Source organism: Hirundo rustica, chromosome 13 (assembly GCF_015227805.2).
Source record: "Hirundo rustica isolate bHirRus1 chromosome 13, bHirRus1.pri.v3, whole genome shotgun sequence".
Taxonomy (NCBI): Eukaryota; Metazoa; Chordata; class Aves; order Passeriformes; family Hirundinidae; genus Hirundo; species Hirundo rustica.
The window spans coordinates 1,282,842-1,298,862 of record NC_053462.1 but is presented as its reverse complement, the minus strand read 5'-3'; the positions used below and the strand labels follow the sequence as shown (position 1 = coordinate 1,298,862).

The 16,021-nt window shown below is 44.3% G+C and overlaps 2 protein-coding genes across 11 annotated transcripts in view; one reads left to right on the top strand and one right to left on the bottom strand.

The window, feature by feature from the left end:
- Window positions 1-1,740, bottom strand: part of HMG20A (high mobility group 20A) — a 38,527-nt gene extending 36,787 nt beyond the window's left edge. Inside the window, exons 1-2 of one of the 7 annotated variants that reach the window (XM_040077535.1) lie at window positions 1,652-1,727; window positions 1,157-1,394 (exon numbers count right to left, since the gene is read on the bottom strand). The gene's annotated coding sequence lies outside the window, so the exon portion shown is untranslated. Of the gene's footprint in view, window positions 1-1,156; window positions 1,395-1,651 lie in introns of those variants that run through there. The other 6 variants (XM_040077532.1, XM_040077533.2, XM_040077530.1 and 3 more) reach the window with 6 other exon arrangements.
- A 478-nt stretch (window positions 1,741-2,218) lies between these two features.
- Window positions 2,219-16,021, top strand: part of PEAK1 (pseudopodium enriched atypical kinase 1) — a 109,742-nt gene continuing 95,939 nt past the window's right edge. For 2 of the 4 annotated variants that reach the window (XM_040077799.1, XM_058422331.1), the window contains exons 1-2: window positions 2,219-2,349; window positions 13,490-13,541. The gene's annotated coding sequence lies outside the window, so the exon portion shown is untranslated. The remainder of the gene's footprint in view (window positions 2,350-13,489; window positions 13,542-16,021) is intronic. The other 2 variants (XM_040077798.1, XM_040077802.2) reach the window with 2 other exon arrangements.

Below are 16,021 nucleotides of genomic sequence, written 5' to 3'. Positions count from 1 at the left end.
AGCAAAACCACAGCTCACAGCGGGTGCTGGCATTCAGCAGTCCAGCAGCAGGGGGAAACCAGCACCTCTCCTCACTCCTGGGGACAGTCCTGGCCATCAACACGCAGGAAGCCTGAGCTTGGCCAGGGAACATGCCCTGCAAGAGCAGCAGGTGGAAATCAGTGAGAATCTCTCTCCTTGTGGCTGCAAAGCACCAGAAATTGTTATAGTCACCTTCTAACAGTCAGGTACACACAGGAGCTGGAGCCAAGCCCCAGCTACTAAAGGAGCGTCACTAAGGAACGCAATTCTCTTCTCCCTTTTCTAAGCCATGAAAGGTCATCACCACATACCCTGTGTGCCCCACCATGGGCAACCAAAGGAACAAAAATTCCATTTACACCCAAAGACAGATCACACAATCGCTCATTTTTCTGTTTTGAAAACTGCTGGGATCCTATATGAAAGTTAACTTAGGATTTTAAAGACTAATTCAAATACTCTGTTTTAGACACCCTTTCTAAGCCAAACTTGTCAACTTCTGTTTCAAGACATGCCAGATTTCTAAGGACAGGGAAAAAACTATCACTTTCCCACAATTTCCTGAACTTACAGTATTTGCTACCAAGCAATATAGTGCTAGAAATATTGAATATCTCATCCCTTCTAAGAGGCATATGATACAGGTGTGAGAAGAGCCAAGGGAAGGTAAAACAGCATTTCATTATCATTTCACTATCTTCAAATAGGCTGTGCCCCTACACATGTGGCCAGGATTAAAAGAGAAAACCTAGGAAGAATAAATTCTGTTTCCATCAACAGTTTGTGTTTGCATTCTTAAGAAGTTAAAAATGGTCACTTCAGAATAACATACATGTGCTACAAAAGTGGTCAAGGGGGTCACACACAAGGTAAATAAAAAGCTACATTTTTTGCAGCTTTAAGAGATGTTGTTTTAAACTATTTCATTTTTGTTTTATCCTTTCTCAATTTCTATGTCCGCGTATGTTTTATAACATATGTATCACTACAGTACTACCTGTATATAACTGATAAAGCAATATATTTACATACATGAGAGATGCATGACAAAAAGTGTTCTTTATTGACAGGAATGGGCAGCCAAAGAGGCTGGAGACCACTACTCTAGAGAGCAGGAGCTTTTATTTATATTTACCCTGCCCTTCCTCCTTTTCACTCTAGAGCTGGTTTTCCAGAGGCTTGGAATCAATGGCGCTTCGCAACGCACGTGGCCCCGGTGTCTTCAGCCCCAGGGTCGGGGCTTCTTTTTGCCACCACGAAATAAGAGACTTAGCTGCCCAGGAAGGGTGAACTGAACGTGGAAACCCGGAGAGAAGTACCGGAAAACCGCGCTATGATAAATTACCTCCTTGAGAAGGGAACATTAAGTGGACCTATAGAAAGGAAAAATAAATACAACTAAGGAGCCGTGAAACATCGCTCTGGGGGAACCGTGGAAAGATATATAATGGAGAACACCGAAAGCCAAGCTCTTAGACCCTCATCCGGCTCTTTCCCCTCACCCCCCCATTGGCTCCGGCGGCTCCCCCAGCCCCCCTCACGGGCGGGCCAGAGCACCCACAGCCGCCCGCCGACTCCTTGCCCACCACGGCCGAGGAGGGGCGGAGGGCCCGCGGCCGTCCCTACTGACCTGCCGGCAGCGGCTCCCGCGCAGGGCCGGGGTCGCCGGGGGTGGCCGCGTCCCCTCAGCTGGGTCCCCTCAGCCCGCGCAGCCGCCGCGCCTCCCGCACGCGCAGTGCGCGCTACGACCCCGCCTGCTCGGATCTCTCCGCTCCCGCCTCGGCTGGCCCTCTCCCGTCCCCCAGAGCAGCCCCTCGGGAGAAGGCCCAGCCGAGCCGGGAACTCTCCCGGCTCAGCGCCCGCCGGCCGGTTCCCCTCAGCGGCCTAGCGCGGAGCTAGAGCTCAAAACACGCAGCGGGACTACTTCACCACCGCGGGCGGAAGCACACATTTTGTCTCACAGGCGCGAGCGAACTGCCGGTCGCTTTTAAAGGTCCGCGCGCGATGCACGCCGGGAGTTGTAGTCTTCTCACGGCAGTTCCCCCGGCCGCCCAAGGGCCTCGCACCGCCCTGCGGTGCCGCCACGCCCTCCCGCTGCCGACAGCCAATAGGCGAGCGAGGGGCGGGGCTCCTCTCCGCGGTGCGCGCGCGGGGGGCGGCGCCCGGAGTTGGTTGTTGCGCGCGGGCGCGGCGGTGGCAGCCCCGTCCCGGGAGCCGCGTCCTCACCGGGGCCCGGCGGGAACGGGAACCCCAGCCCGCACGGAGCCTCCTGGGCGCAGCCGCCGCCTCCCCACGGGAGGCGCCGCGGGGCTGGGCAGACCCTGCCAGGTGAGGGGCGGGAGCGGGTGACGGCCCCTCGCGCCGCGAGGAGAGGCCGGGGGGCGGCGGCGGTCAGCTTTCCTCAGGGGGGCCGCGGGCGGGGGCAGCGAGCAGGACTCCGGCGGGGCGCAGCCGCCGCCTGCCCGTCACTCCCTCCCCTCGGGTGCCCCCGGCTCCCCTCGCCCCGCCGCGGTCCCGGTCGCAGCGGCGCCCGCGGAGCCCGTCTGGCGCCGGCAGCCGCGCCGGGGCCCCCGCGGGGCCGTGCGGCGCCCTCGCCCCCGGTGGCGGCGCGGGGCCCCCGGGTGCTCGGCGGCAGCCCCGGGCGCTGCCTGAGCCCGCAGCGCGGCTGGGAGCGTGCGGCGCGATCCCGCGCCCTGCTGGGGAGCGCCTGCCGCCGCGCTGACACCTTCGAGGAATTCCCGGGATAAAGCCGCTCTGGGTGCCAGGTGGATGGTGTTTCCTGCCGGGGCTCCGTGCTTGCTCTGTTATTATTACGAATTACTGGCTTGAAAGGCTTTACGTGTTAGCGTGTACGTGTGTAGCTGCAGTGCATCCTCTCGGTCCTTTCTCTCGGAGGTTATTTTGGACTTTTAGGTGGGTCGGTCTGTTTGCTAGTTTCTATTGCGGGTGAAGTTGAGCTGGGCTGGGCAAGCTGGGATTTGCGCCGGGACAGCAAGTGAAACGATGTGAATACTTTGCAATAGTCTGTTACTTGTGGAGCAGCTGATACCTGATGTAGAATGGCCAGGCTGCTCTGAGGTGAGCACAGGGGCAAGGGGGAACGTAGTCTGGTGGATCTCTGACCTCGAATTTAATAGGGGCTCCTTCTCAGAGAACATAATTTCTGTTTATTTTAGGTCTTTGCCATTTACTTTTGTAGAACTCTTCTACTCTTGTAGAATTCTTCTTTAATCACTTTGTAAGTGCCTCCAAAGTTTTCCCCCTTACTCGCTGTGGCTTAAAGGTTGTCTAATGACTGCTAAAACACTTTATTCCCGGATATTTATGGAAAAAATAACATATAGAGATATATGGGCAGGAAGGAAAGAACACGCAATTGTTTTAGGAACCAAGACTTTATGGAATTCCAATAATTTGGTTCTGTAGTTAGAAAGCTTACTTTAACTCGTTTGAAATTGCCAGCTGAACAACTACCTTTGTGACAACCTGGATGTACTTCCTTCTGTGTGACTTTTGTTTGACTTACAACCTCCTCTAGACAGTCAGAATCCAGCAGTATAGCAAGAGCAGCAAATACTTGTGGAGATTTTATTTGGCTGTTTGGACTTGTTAGCCCTCTTAATCTAGTTCCACATGGGCTTTAAAAGCTTGTGTCTATAAAGTACCTAAGATGTTTTATCCAGATGAAGCATCTTCCTGGAGGAGTAACTGCTCAGTGTGCTTTCAGGAAAGCTTCGTTTTGTTCTCTAAAATATAGAACTATGCAAGAAGGAATTACCAAGTTTTCCATGAGTAACTTTCCATGATTAATCTTATGTGTTCATTTCTTGATGACTTTACCTTATTGCTAGGATATCCCATGTAGATAACTTAATTCACAGGCTTCCTAAACTACCTTTCTGGACAGATCTCTTTGTCTCAATTACACCTTGCTCACCTGAAGGTGAGCGCTGGCAGGTAGGCTGTGATTCCTGAGCCTGGGCAGGAGGTACCAGCTGCAGAACAAGGAGCCAGCAGACTTTGCTGCCTGGGCTGGCTGCAGGTAGGCACTGTCACCCAGCTGCAGTTCATAATGGACACAATGTTTGCATTTCCTACTGCTTTAGAGCATGCAGTTAGTTTGAAGGAACAGCATTTCCCACCTATCTCCACGTCTTGTGGTTGTTTCATTGAAAGAGAGAGCAGAGAGACAAAATACCTTTTCACCTTCTTGGGTAATTTGTGTATCTGACTTTTCAGCTCTTTAGAAAATCTTTTCCCAGGCATGTTTACTTACATATGTATTCTCTACTGTTTGTTTTCCAAGTAAAGGAATTGGTTGGAATCAGTAATTTAAAGAAAAATAAAGGGGGGATGCTATTTGGCTAAATGACTCCTAAATGTTGGGTTGTGGGTTTTTTTCCCTCCTAAACAGGATAGTAAAATATTAGAATAACTGTTGTAATCTATTGATTAGGGTCACCGGCATTGACAATTACTGTTAACCTTCTGTGTTGTGCCAGGAAAAATGTGTATGTGAAAAGCTCACTGCAAGTTAACAAGTTGTAACATGTTTTCTCTACCTTGTTTCTGAATTTACACTCCTGTGTGTCTCCTTTCCTTTTCCCTTTTCCTGTTTAGTCTTTGCTCTTAGGCTCCCCTTTCCCTCCAGCTGCCCCTCATCCCGTTTCAGGATCACTCTCCCATCCCTGCTTGTGGCCCATGTTTCCTTTGCCCTTTTCTCTGAAGGGATATGCAGCTCTCCTCCTTGTCACTGCTTCGCTTCTTCTGATTGCTTTCTGATGAGACTAGCTTTCAGGCCGTGTTAATAGTCCTTTCTCTTTATTATTTTTTGTACGTGAGGTTGTTGGAGCCTCTCTTGCTCAGCCCCTGAGCCGGGAGCTCCAGAGTTCCCCCGGGATTGCCAGGGAGGGCTCCGAGGTGAGGCTGTGTCCTGCCAGCTCCACGCTGCTCCCACTTCCTGTGCTGCTGCAGCTCCCGAGGAATCCAGGCGAGGAATCCTGCCGGGCTGCTCCCTCCGTGTCACAGCTGACATCTGGCTACGGGCAGGGCACTGAAATGCAAATGCCTCGGCTGTGATGAGGAGATGGTGCTGCGCTGGTGGAAAGCACTGAGAAGGCTGTGGAGTACCTTCGGTGCGAGGAGATTGTAAAGGAAACACCTGACAGGGAAACTGAAAATGTAACTTTCTTATCTTTCTGCTATTAACACCTCCAGATGTTTTGAACCCACTTTGAGTACAAAAAGAATCTGTAGAACGTGTTGTGGTTTAGTAGTTGAAGCAAAGTTCAGAGGGAGAATGTCAAGTTATTTGCAGCCATATGTAGAATTTACTGGCTGTTAGTGGCAGCCAAAAATCACCAGTGAGGGGAATTCCACTCTCCATGGATGTAAAGTACCATGGATTTTGGAGAAGGAGATGTATAGCCCCAGACCCACGGGAAAAGGCTTTGGATTCTCCATGCCGATACCTGGAGGGATGGATGGAACACGTTCTGTGAGTGTATTACTTGTGACAGGCTGGTGCAGGGACCTTGTCTGCAGAGCCTTTCTTGGCATTACCAGTCTTCCCACCTTCCTGTGCTCCCACACACCGCCGCTGTGTAAGGACCAGGAGTTGCACTGGGATTTACATTGGCCTAAGGCTGAAATATTTCCATTGTTTCATATGGATCAGCACAATAATGCAGATTTTCCATTACCGTACACTTTTAAATCTAGAGTGGAAAAATACAGGCTGCAAACTGAAGTAAGAGTTGCTGGTTGACTTTCACTCTTTTAAAGCAGGGTAAAGTGGAGCAAGTCAACAGTGCACACTGAGGAGAATGTGACAGCTTTAGAATTTCTGCTACATCAGTGACAAGGATAAGTGACTTGTTTTTACTTGGTAACAATTCTAACCAGTTGTCCAATATTTGAGCTACAATTTCCATAAATTGTGGTTTAGCACTGTGGACTCTGTTTTCCAAATCATAAGCAGAAATTAGCAACCATGTAAGAAATTTTCAGTTTTCCTTTTGCCTGAGATAGATAAGTATCTGAGTGACTCAAGCAATTTCTTTCCCCATTTCTTTTTAAGTGGACTGAGTTGATTTGAGATTGCCTGATAGCGCAGAATGTGGATAGAGGAAAACTACACAGTGGGTGTAACTCTGAGGTCACCTTCTTTTGAATTGAATTTCTTTTGGGACCCCATCAGCCATTACAAAAGTTACCATGTTAACTCACCAAGTTACAAAATGGTTTTACCGCAAATGTTTTTGGGCTTGTCTGTTCAGATGACAACAAGAACAACAGGATTTCAGAACCCCTGGGATCCTCACACATCATTTATCTCCTCCTAGTAATCACATATTGCTGTGCAGGATGAGGACGAACTCGGTTTCAAACCGTACCACTCAGAGAAGTGTTTTGTAATCAGTCTGTAATGGATTTCCTTTTGTAAGTCTTTGATTCTGGGGAAATAGTACTTTATCCACATAAAGTGCAAAAAAATATAAATATTGTCTGGGAAAGGCATTTTAAAATCTTTCCAATTGTAGACTTTATCCCACATTTTCCTTAGGAGTAATATTTCAGTTTAAAAGCCTTATATGTGTTTAAACATAAATGCTGAAAAATGCTCAACTGTCTTAATGCAGTCACTGTTGACTGCAGGAGACATTTTTAGCAAAGTTTTCTGAAATCGCAGTAAACAAATGGATAAAATCATGCCAGGCTAAACATTGTAGGCTTCTAGCAATCCTTGTTTTAGTAACATCTTGTCTGAGATGCCAGTTCAGTGTGGTGCTAAAAAGTAAGATCACTGACTTGATAAAGTTAGTGCTATTTCAGAAAATACTGCTACTAGCACAGGATTTGCCAAAGCAATGTTATTGGTGTTCAGGCAGATTTGGGTTATTGTATTGTTGGCTAGGGGTTCTGTAGGAAGCTGCTTAGTGTTCACAGTTTGACCTTCCATGTTTTTGTAAAACTGATCTCAATCCTAAAATGTTCCCTCTTGGATGCATGCCTGTATTTACACAGGGCTCTCTACAAAGCTCCCCAGAGGAGGAAGATGCTCTCTAACGCAGGAGATGTAAATTCTGCGTGTATATATTTATATCCAGTCTTCCAGCTCTGAGGGTCTTTCTGTCAGAAAAGCCTTCAAACGTATTTAAAAGATATTTAAATCTTACATTATAAACATGAACAAATATAGACATCCTTCCACACTGACTTCATGTATATTCCCTCTTAGCATAAGTCTCTGTACATATCACAGATGCTCTTATTGTTGTCTCAGCTGCCAAATTTCCTCTTAGTGAGTATCATTGTTCTGCTTTTATACTTATTGGTGTCCTATCTGGGGGCTTTTGTGATGCAGCAAGAAGAAGGAAGTATAGTTTTAAAAGTATGTGATCTTCCCCCAAATTGGCTGGGAAATTCAGAATTGTGTGTCTGAAGGTAATAGAGACACTTCAAATTTCAGTGCCTCTGGAGCTGAAGCCATCCTTGGGTAACTGTTAAGTCTCTTAGCACCTTTTTTTTTCCCCCCTCAATAATGCCTTCCTCTCTGTCCTGTTTTAGCCCTGAATCTTCTTCTGCAGAGTGCCCTTTTAGCCTGTTTGGCATCCTGTCAAAATCCCTGATTCCCTCTGTAAAGGCTCAGAATTACATCAATATTGCTTTAATAAAGTTTGAAGTTTAATGCAAATATATACAGGCTCAGAGAGAATAAATATTAGTCCTGGAGTTTTCCACGGGGGAGTAAGTCATGTTGTGTAATTGTTTTTCCATTTGCTTTAAACCTTGCTAATTGTCCTTCTGGGCCTTCCTCATCTAGATTGGGTAGTTTCCCTTAAAAACAGGTTGCACAATATTCCCCAGTCTGAGACTTTTAAGTCTGTAACTATATGGTTAAGGAGCGTGACTCCTGCCATTTGGCATGATCTTTGGAGGAGATGGTTTATTTAATGACTTTTGTTCTGTAAACTGTAGACATTCTCAGTTTTTAGAAGCAGGGAGGCAGCTCCTAGTGAAGATGTAGAGAGTGGGGGGCACATGAAAGCTGCCAGTGTGATCGTTTACACATGCTGTGATTGTGCAACAGCTTGTGGTATGTTGTAGTCAGTGTAAGAATTCACTGAACTTAGTGTTAAACATCCAACGCAAAAATGCTGACTATTTTAGAGCTTTATATATGTAACATTGTATTTTCATACTGTGATTTTTATTTTTTTTTTAATTTGGAATATTTGATTATTACCAAGAAGTCTCAAACCTGCTCTGCTGCTAATGAAGCTGTCAATAACATACCTCTCAATAGTAACAACAAAAATTTGAAATTGTTCTTGCAGGCCTTGAAGTGAGACAGGTTCAGATTTAAAGGACAGTATTTTTGGCTAGAGAAGATGGCTTGGGAAGCGCAGAAAATGAAGGCGTGTTAGGGCAGAGCTCGCTGAGGCTCCCGTGCCTCTGAATTCTGCCTGGTAAATATTTCTTGTGCAGCAAAGGCAGCATCCTTGTGAGAGAAGATGTCAGTAGAAACAGAGCTCAGAGCTTGCCCTGTACTTTCTTTACCCCGTGAGCTGTGGTGGGTCCAGCTGCCCTATCCCAATTGCTGTCTTGCTCCATGAACCTGTTGGCAGCACGGTGCTGGGCCATGGTTCCTTACAAGTTAACCCACTTCTCTGCTCAGAGCAGTAGCAAATCTCTTGCAAGGTAGTTTGTTGTTCCAATTGCTGTCTTGCTCCATGAACCTGTTGGCAGCACGGTGCTGGGCCGTGGTTCCTTACAAGTTAACCTACTTATCTGCTCAGAGCAGCAGCAAATCTCCTGCAAGGGTGGTTGGTTCTTTTAGCCGGGTTGTTCAGTAGCTGGTGCATCAGGAGGAGTGTTGCACTCCGGTACATAAAGTACCTGTTTTTAGCAGCTGATAGAGAGACACTGTTAGTAACAGTTGCCATGAAAAACCTCCTGCGACAGCTTAAGGTGAGATTGCAGATTGGTTTAGATGGAGATTCCTCAACCTCACTGGGGCTTTAGTCATGGTGAGTTCTCCCATGTTTTGCATAATTCTCTGTTGTTCTGCTCGTTGGAGTGTGGGAAGTGTTTGATTGTTTGTTGCTTTCAAAGAGAGAAGCTGAATCAGGTTCCTTTCTGATGGCCATTGCCATCAGCATCACAAGGGGATTCAGTAAATACATTCTTTATATACACAATTGCAAATCATACTGGATTGCATAATGTTGTAAACAGCAAGAAGTGGTGCATGAAAAAAGGTGCCCAGGTCTCACCCCTCACCTTTTTTTTTTTCCCCACAAGGCTGTAATTTTTCTCTGTAGTACATAATGGTGATAACATTGCAGGTTTTTTTTCCTACCGTGTCCTTTGCAAATTGACTTCGTTGCTTATGGTTGTACATTATCTTTGTTTATCAGTGTAAATCAACAGTGCTATTCCTGAACGATGGAGATAGCAGCAGACAGACCTTTTGAAGCCGAATGTGCAGGGTGAGAAGCAGTGTTGTACAGAAACGTGGTGGAAAAGATAACCAGCACAGGTTATCGGGGAGTTCTGCTCAGTCCCCCCAGAGGGGATAATGGAAATGCTGTGGAATCATGGTGTTCTCTAAAATATTCCTACACAACTGCTGGGGCAGCTGGAAGCTGCATGCATACACTAGTAATTCTTAGGAGAAATAACAGTAAACAGGTGATATACCAAAGCATTTGAATAAGTGGGAATTAGATTTAATATATCAAGTATTACATAATTGGATTTTCTCCTTGGAGTTCAGCTTCTGCAGTTCTTTGCATATTAAATATTGGTCTGTCTACATAGAAACCTAACTTGGGGTGCTTTCATTAGAAAGTATTTAAACACCCAAACAGAATGAGATCTCTAGAACACAGGAGGAAATTTGAATCCATAGAATGAACATGGTTGTCTTTAGCAGCAAGCACAGCTTACTGAGGGGGTTATAAGTTCAGTTAATAGTCACTAAATTGTATTGCATGGATAACACATTGAATTTTTTTGTGTGTTCTGCTGAATAGAAGAGTTAGTGTACATTTTCAATCAAATAATCACAATAGAAGTTTGAAAATACATTGGAAAAATAAGCAGCCAGTACTCAATTCATAGCTGCAGTGGTTGTGCTGGATCCAAATACCCAAACTGTGGATAAAAAAATTACTGAACAAGTGAAATAACTGAAAATCAGTATCAGTTTCTAAACCAAGGTAAGCTCTGCTTTTCCCAAAATGATAGCATTGTCATCAATGTGGATGCTGTAGAGCAACACCGTCCCATCCAGGCTCTCCGTGGGAGATGGATGTGGCTTCCTGGGTTTCTCTGGCTGATAATGACAGAGATGCTCGTCCATTCAAGCTGGTGTTTCAAATTAAATGGGAACAGTTGTAATCTAAAAACTTTTTCTTTCCTACTGTGAATGTGAGGCAAGAGCTGGGGTTTTTTTGTGTTCTGTGGGTTTTTATTTTTTTGGTTTGGTTTGTTTTTTTTACTTTCACCTGCCAGCTTACAAATGTCTTAGGGTAACTTAGGGTATTTTAAAATCCACAGGTTTCAGCTACTTATATTAAATTGACATTGCCACATGGGTCAAGGTTTCTTTTCCATCACTATTTTTCCATTGCTTCTTGGAGTAATTGTTCTGCAAGCAAGGTAAATGTGTATCAGACATACAAATGTTCATTGGATGATGCAGGGTAAAATATCTGCCCCAGCTGCATAATCTGCTACAAAGTTCAGAAAAATGACAGCCAGAGGACAGCTCAAAGCCTGGGCAGCTCCTGGATCCTTCCTGGCACCAGTGGGAGGGGATTTGCTGTCTCAGAGGTGCACTTGCAGTCATCAGCCTGCACCTGTAAGTTTTTCTTGGACATTCTCGTTTTCTGGCGGTGGGTTTGTGATGGAGGTTGGAAAGGAGAGATGTCACACCACACCAAAGACACTCCACTCATTAATTTGAGAGATGAACTAGACTCAGGTTCTGTTCTGAGAGCTTAAAAATTAGAATGGACCGTCAGATCTTCCTGAGGTGCCTTCCTCAGGCTGATAAAGGAGCTGTCTATAAACCCCATGAGCTCCTCACTTCCATAGTCCTGGAGTGCACATGGCAGCAGCGTTTAGGAACAGAATATACAGAGAACAAAAGGGATGTCAGTCTTGAATTTAATTGTGCTGCACCTGAAAAAATCAGTGATCTGGCCTTTAGGTAAGGAAAAAATATTGAAATGGAGGTCTGCCTTTATTTTTACCATGAGAGAGGAAAGTGAAGGCGTCTGATGATGAAGACAACTCTTTCTGAATGCTGCTTTGCTAATTGGTGTGACCCCACTGCGCCTGCACTGCTTCACAGCGTGTGCTGGGACCTGGGATAAACATTTCCTTTTGGAAAAGCTGCACACAATGTGCAGATAGAGGGAATGTGGTCTCTTCTGCCTCTCTAAGATGGGTTGGAATAAATATGTTGTTTTGAAAGGGTTTTTTTCATATTTTTCAGATGAGCAACTCTCTTGAGCTTTGTGCTTTTTATTACATCACATTTGAGATTTTTAAGTTCTGAGCATGACCACAAGTTTTTATTTTGCATTCATAAATTATTTGCTGCTTGTAGACATGTAAAAATGGATACATTTCCCTTTATTCTAGCTCAGTAACGCCTCTAATCCCCCCCAGTTTGTTTGGGAGCCTTAACTCTGCAATGTTTTGAGTAGGAAATATTTTCTTTAATGCTTATAGAATTCAAAATTATTAGAATTTGCTCTGTATAAAGTTACAACTTTCTGAAGAAATATTGGCACAGACTGTCAAAGCTGTTAGGTTTTAGAACTTGTATTCAAATTACTCATTTTCTCTGCTTTATTTTTTCGACTCATAATTAAAGGCTGGTGGACAGAGCAAACTCAGGGCTGAAGGACCTGCTTTGGAATTGGACAAAAAGGCAATCACTTAGAAAAGAGAGTGTCTTTTGGCTGGAGAAAAAAGAAGTGCCTGAATTGAAGAAACAGTTTTAAGTGCTCTGGCTTATTTTGTTGTTTGGCTCTGCAAACCAGTCAGTTCTGGCATTTCCACGCACCAGCTTCTGTGATTTCATATCTTATGTGTATAAATAAGTTAATAGTTTCATAGGGAACAGTTATTGACTGATCCATTTTAGTATTTGTGGAAGTTAAGCTTTAAAATTTCTGTCAATGGTTCAAGGGGACTCTCTGTAAATATCTTTGGCCATGAATATTTGGACAGATGTGATGATTCTACACTGTTGCTCTGAAATCTACAGCTTAAAAAATATTTATATCTCAAAATCAACTTCTCTTAGCATTATTGGGAAAAAATATGTTGTACAAACTTTTCATTCAAAGAAGGGACATTTTTTGTTTTCATCCTGAGAATGGTGTGTGTCTGCTCAGATTTATCTGGATGTGGATATGTATATTTTACATGTATATTTGTTTGAAGTGACTATTAATGCTGGCTTAGGGAGTAGTGCTGAATTTCTGCTACATTCATGTTCGGGGAAGAGTCCATTTTTATCTTCAGAGCAGTACAGTAGAAGGAAGGGGTGATACAAAAACACTTCACTGTCTGGAGAGTGTGACTGAAGTGCTCATCTTTCCAGAAATTTGCTAGGACTTTGGTTTGCTAAAGTATTTTTTCCTTTAAAGTGCTGGTTGAGGAGACTTTTAATGAGCATCCCAGCTGCCTGTGTGTTGGAAGCAGAGAGGCAGCAGAGCCTTTGGAGTCAACTCCTATCTAAACCCAGAACTCCATCATTTACTGATTCTACAAATGAGAGAACTAAAAGCTTGGCTTGCCTGAAGTCAATTATTCTGTGTTTAAAAGGGGACCCAGAAGGCTCTCATGGTCTTACTCATTTTGCTAACCCAGCCTTTTGAAAAGAACCATGGTAAATATTTTTTTAGTTGCCATAATAGAGCATGGGAATGTCTTCTAACCTCAGCAGTGAGGCTGCTGTTTCTAAAAGCTTCAGGTCTTTAGTTTAAATGTTAAAGATTTATGGCTTTACATCACAAATTGTATTTCCAAAGGCTTATCCTGGCCCTGCTGTATTTTGTTTTGGAAACTCTGTTGTATTGTCATCTTTCTTGAATAACTTGCTGTCAAAGCACATGCCAGGTCATGTGTTAGTCAGTTCAGAGCAAGCATGCGTTTTGCCAGTTAAATATTTCTCTCTGGGAGCTGCAAGAGCTGCCTTGCATATCAGAAGCTTGCAGTCCAACCCACTGATGAGTATTTGCTTTGCTTATGGCTGAATACTTAAAATGTGATTTGGGAGTCATCTTTGGAATTCATTTCTGTATTGTTCAGCGATGGGGAAAACTTGGGAACTGGGATGATGCTTGGTTTGTTGCTCAGTTTTATGATTATTTAATCTAGGTGCTTTTCTCCCATCTGAAATTTAAAATTTTGGATTAAAACAGATTTTTGCTTTTTTTAGAGCATGGAAGATCCTGCCTTTAAACTCCAAGTCAGAGACTGAATAAATACTTGTAAGTAAGGAAGCCCAATTTTTACAATTTTCCTCGTTAACCTCAGGATCACCTTTTCCATCATTTATGACAAAAGAAAGCAGTCTGCTTGCAAAACAGTAACATGCATTCAAGTCTTTTGGTATTGTCAGGCCACGACAAAAGCTTAATAAGATGAGAATGATTAGCAGAATGACGTGCACCCTCAATTTTTTTAACTCTTCTGTAAACTATACTGAACTCTGAAATGGGGCATAGCGTTCTCAACAAAATGCTGCCAGTGACAAAAGCTTTGGGAATGCAAACGTTCTCACTTGTGGAGCTGAATCAATTGGAAAGAGCAGTCAAGAAGGCAAAGTAGAAATACTATTACATAGTCTGAAACATTTAATAGCAATGAGCTGCATTAAAAAATAATTTGTTACAATCAGTTGGTGCTTTCTGTAATTTCTTATGCACAGCAGTTTTCATGTATGTACCACATTGTTATCATGAAGCAAGAAAATGAGGCTCTTTTTGAGCTGGCTAATGCTTTATTGCAGAGATTTATTTCTTAATCTTCACTGGAGATTTTGAAGTACTGGCTGGTTTTTAGCAGGCTGATTTAGTTCTTGTTGATTCGTGAATGTACAAAATAGGACTGCTGTAATTGAAGCTTGGTGGTAGCTATTGGCAAGTCCCGAGTTATTTGTGCAGTAGCATTGTACTGAGGACACGATGCATTTTAGGGAGGGGAAATCAGAACAATGTGCTGATTTGCTTGTGTGGGCTAATATGACTCATCTAGAATGAACTCCTTTAAAAGCTGGGGGTTTTTTTGGGGAAAACTGTCAGGCTAACCTGACAGGTTTCAAATGAGTTTTAAACTGGAAGTCTCCCTTCGATGTGCAAGGCCCTAGCAATTCTCCATGGCTGGGGTCAGCAGTTTACAAACACTGCCTGGACCAATGATCTGTAAAATCAATCTTTTGAGTCTTCCTGCTGCTGCCTTTGAACAGTTTCATTGATAGCAAAGTAGAAATGACTCAGGCTAAGGGATGTGATTATAAAAATTCCAAAGCTTAAAACATGCAGAAGACAAATGTTGATGCTTGGAAAGTTTCGTTACCCTTGGAATGAGAGAATTTTGGTGCTGACATTTTCTGGAGGTTTGTCACAAGATCCTGAACAGAATTACTTTGGTAATGTGTTGCTGTTGCATAAATAAATGAGACATTTTGCCCACCTTTCAAACTGGAACTGTGGTATGAATGAGTCAGCTGGCTGGCTGCTTGCATGTTGAAGCTAACATTTTGTGGGTTCAAATACTTAATAGCTTTTATTCTGTGAATGAATAAGATGGATTAATTTATATACAACACTTCCTAGTCAGAGAGAAGTCAGTAAAGCCCAGTGAAGGAGTGGATGTAGATGTCACACAACCTGCTCCTCTTGTTGAAGACAGTTCTTTCAAGCTGAACTGTCATGGTTCCTTCTCCTGGAGCTCAGTACCTCCGTTAATCAGACATGCTTTCTGTGACAGCTGGCCTGCTGTCCCGCCCAGTGCTGAGTATCGTTCATATTGGTTTTTTTTTCCAAAGCCATTATTTTGAGTGAAGGTCCTTGCATACTACTCCAGCTAGCACCCTTCACTCTGGCAGTGGATTCAGATCTCCCTCTGAAGGGTTCACATCTTCGATTCATCCCTCATCTTTTGCACTTGTATTTTCTTTATTCTCTCTTTCAACCCAGCATATCCCGAAAATACCGTGTGTTCTGGCTTGTAGGATTCACCTCCGTGCAGGCGAAAACTGAAGTGTTACAAGAACCATATCTCTGCCTGCACGTGCTGAAAAATCGCTGGAACCTGCGGCAAAATTTGGTCCCATTGGCTTCTGCCAGCGCCGGAGGAGCTGATGCTTTCGGGTCTGGGGAGGCACAGGGAGCTCAGGCTGTGCAAGGAGCAGAGCAGCTGTTGGAAGTGTCCCAGCGCTCGGGCCGTGGCCATACAAGGAGCTGCTCTGTCTGATCCGTGGTTTCCATGTGTGTTAAAGTTCACGGGGCTCTTTGTCTGCGTGTGTGCCACGGGCGCCTTTCATCCCCGAGGTGTCTGCAGGCATCTCTCGAGGTTATTAAATGGTAGAAGGGAAGTGGGAAAGGAGGAAAACGCTGAATATTTCAGCGGGCCTTTGCCAAATCGCATTTTGGGATTCATTTCTATTTTAAATGCTAGGGTGACTGCCAAAGCTGGCAAACTGTGATCCCCTTTGGAGGGGGGAGGAGGCTTCATTACTTCTCTGCCAGAGCAGGAACATCACTTCATTTCCCTGTTGCTTTGTTTTCCCTTTTGTAGCGAACAAAGAAATTCTGCAAGAGAAAAGCAGAAAAAGCCATTTTTCAAAGCTTTTCCAGAAATTTTACAAAACAATGGGTTTGATTTACACTTTAAATGTGGTTTCCTGTCTTCTCTCACGTTATTTGCATACCTTTAAAAATTGCTTCGTTTGACTTTATTTTATAGG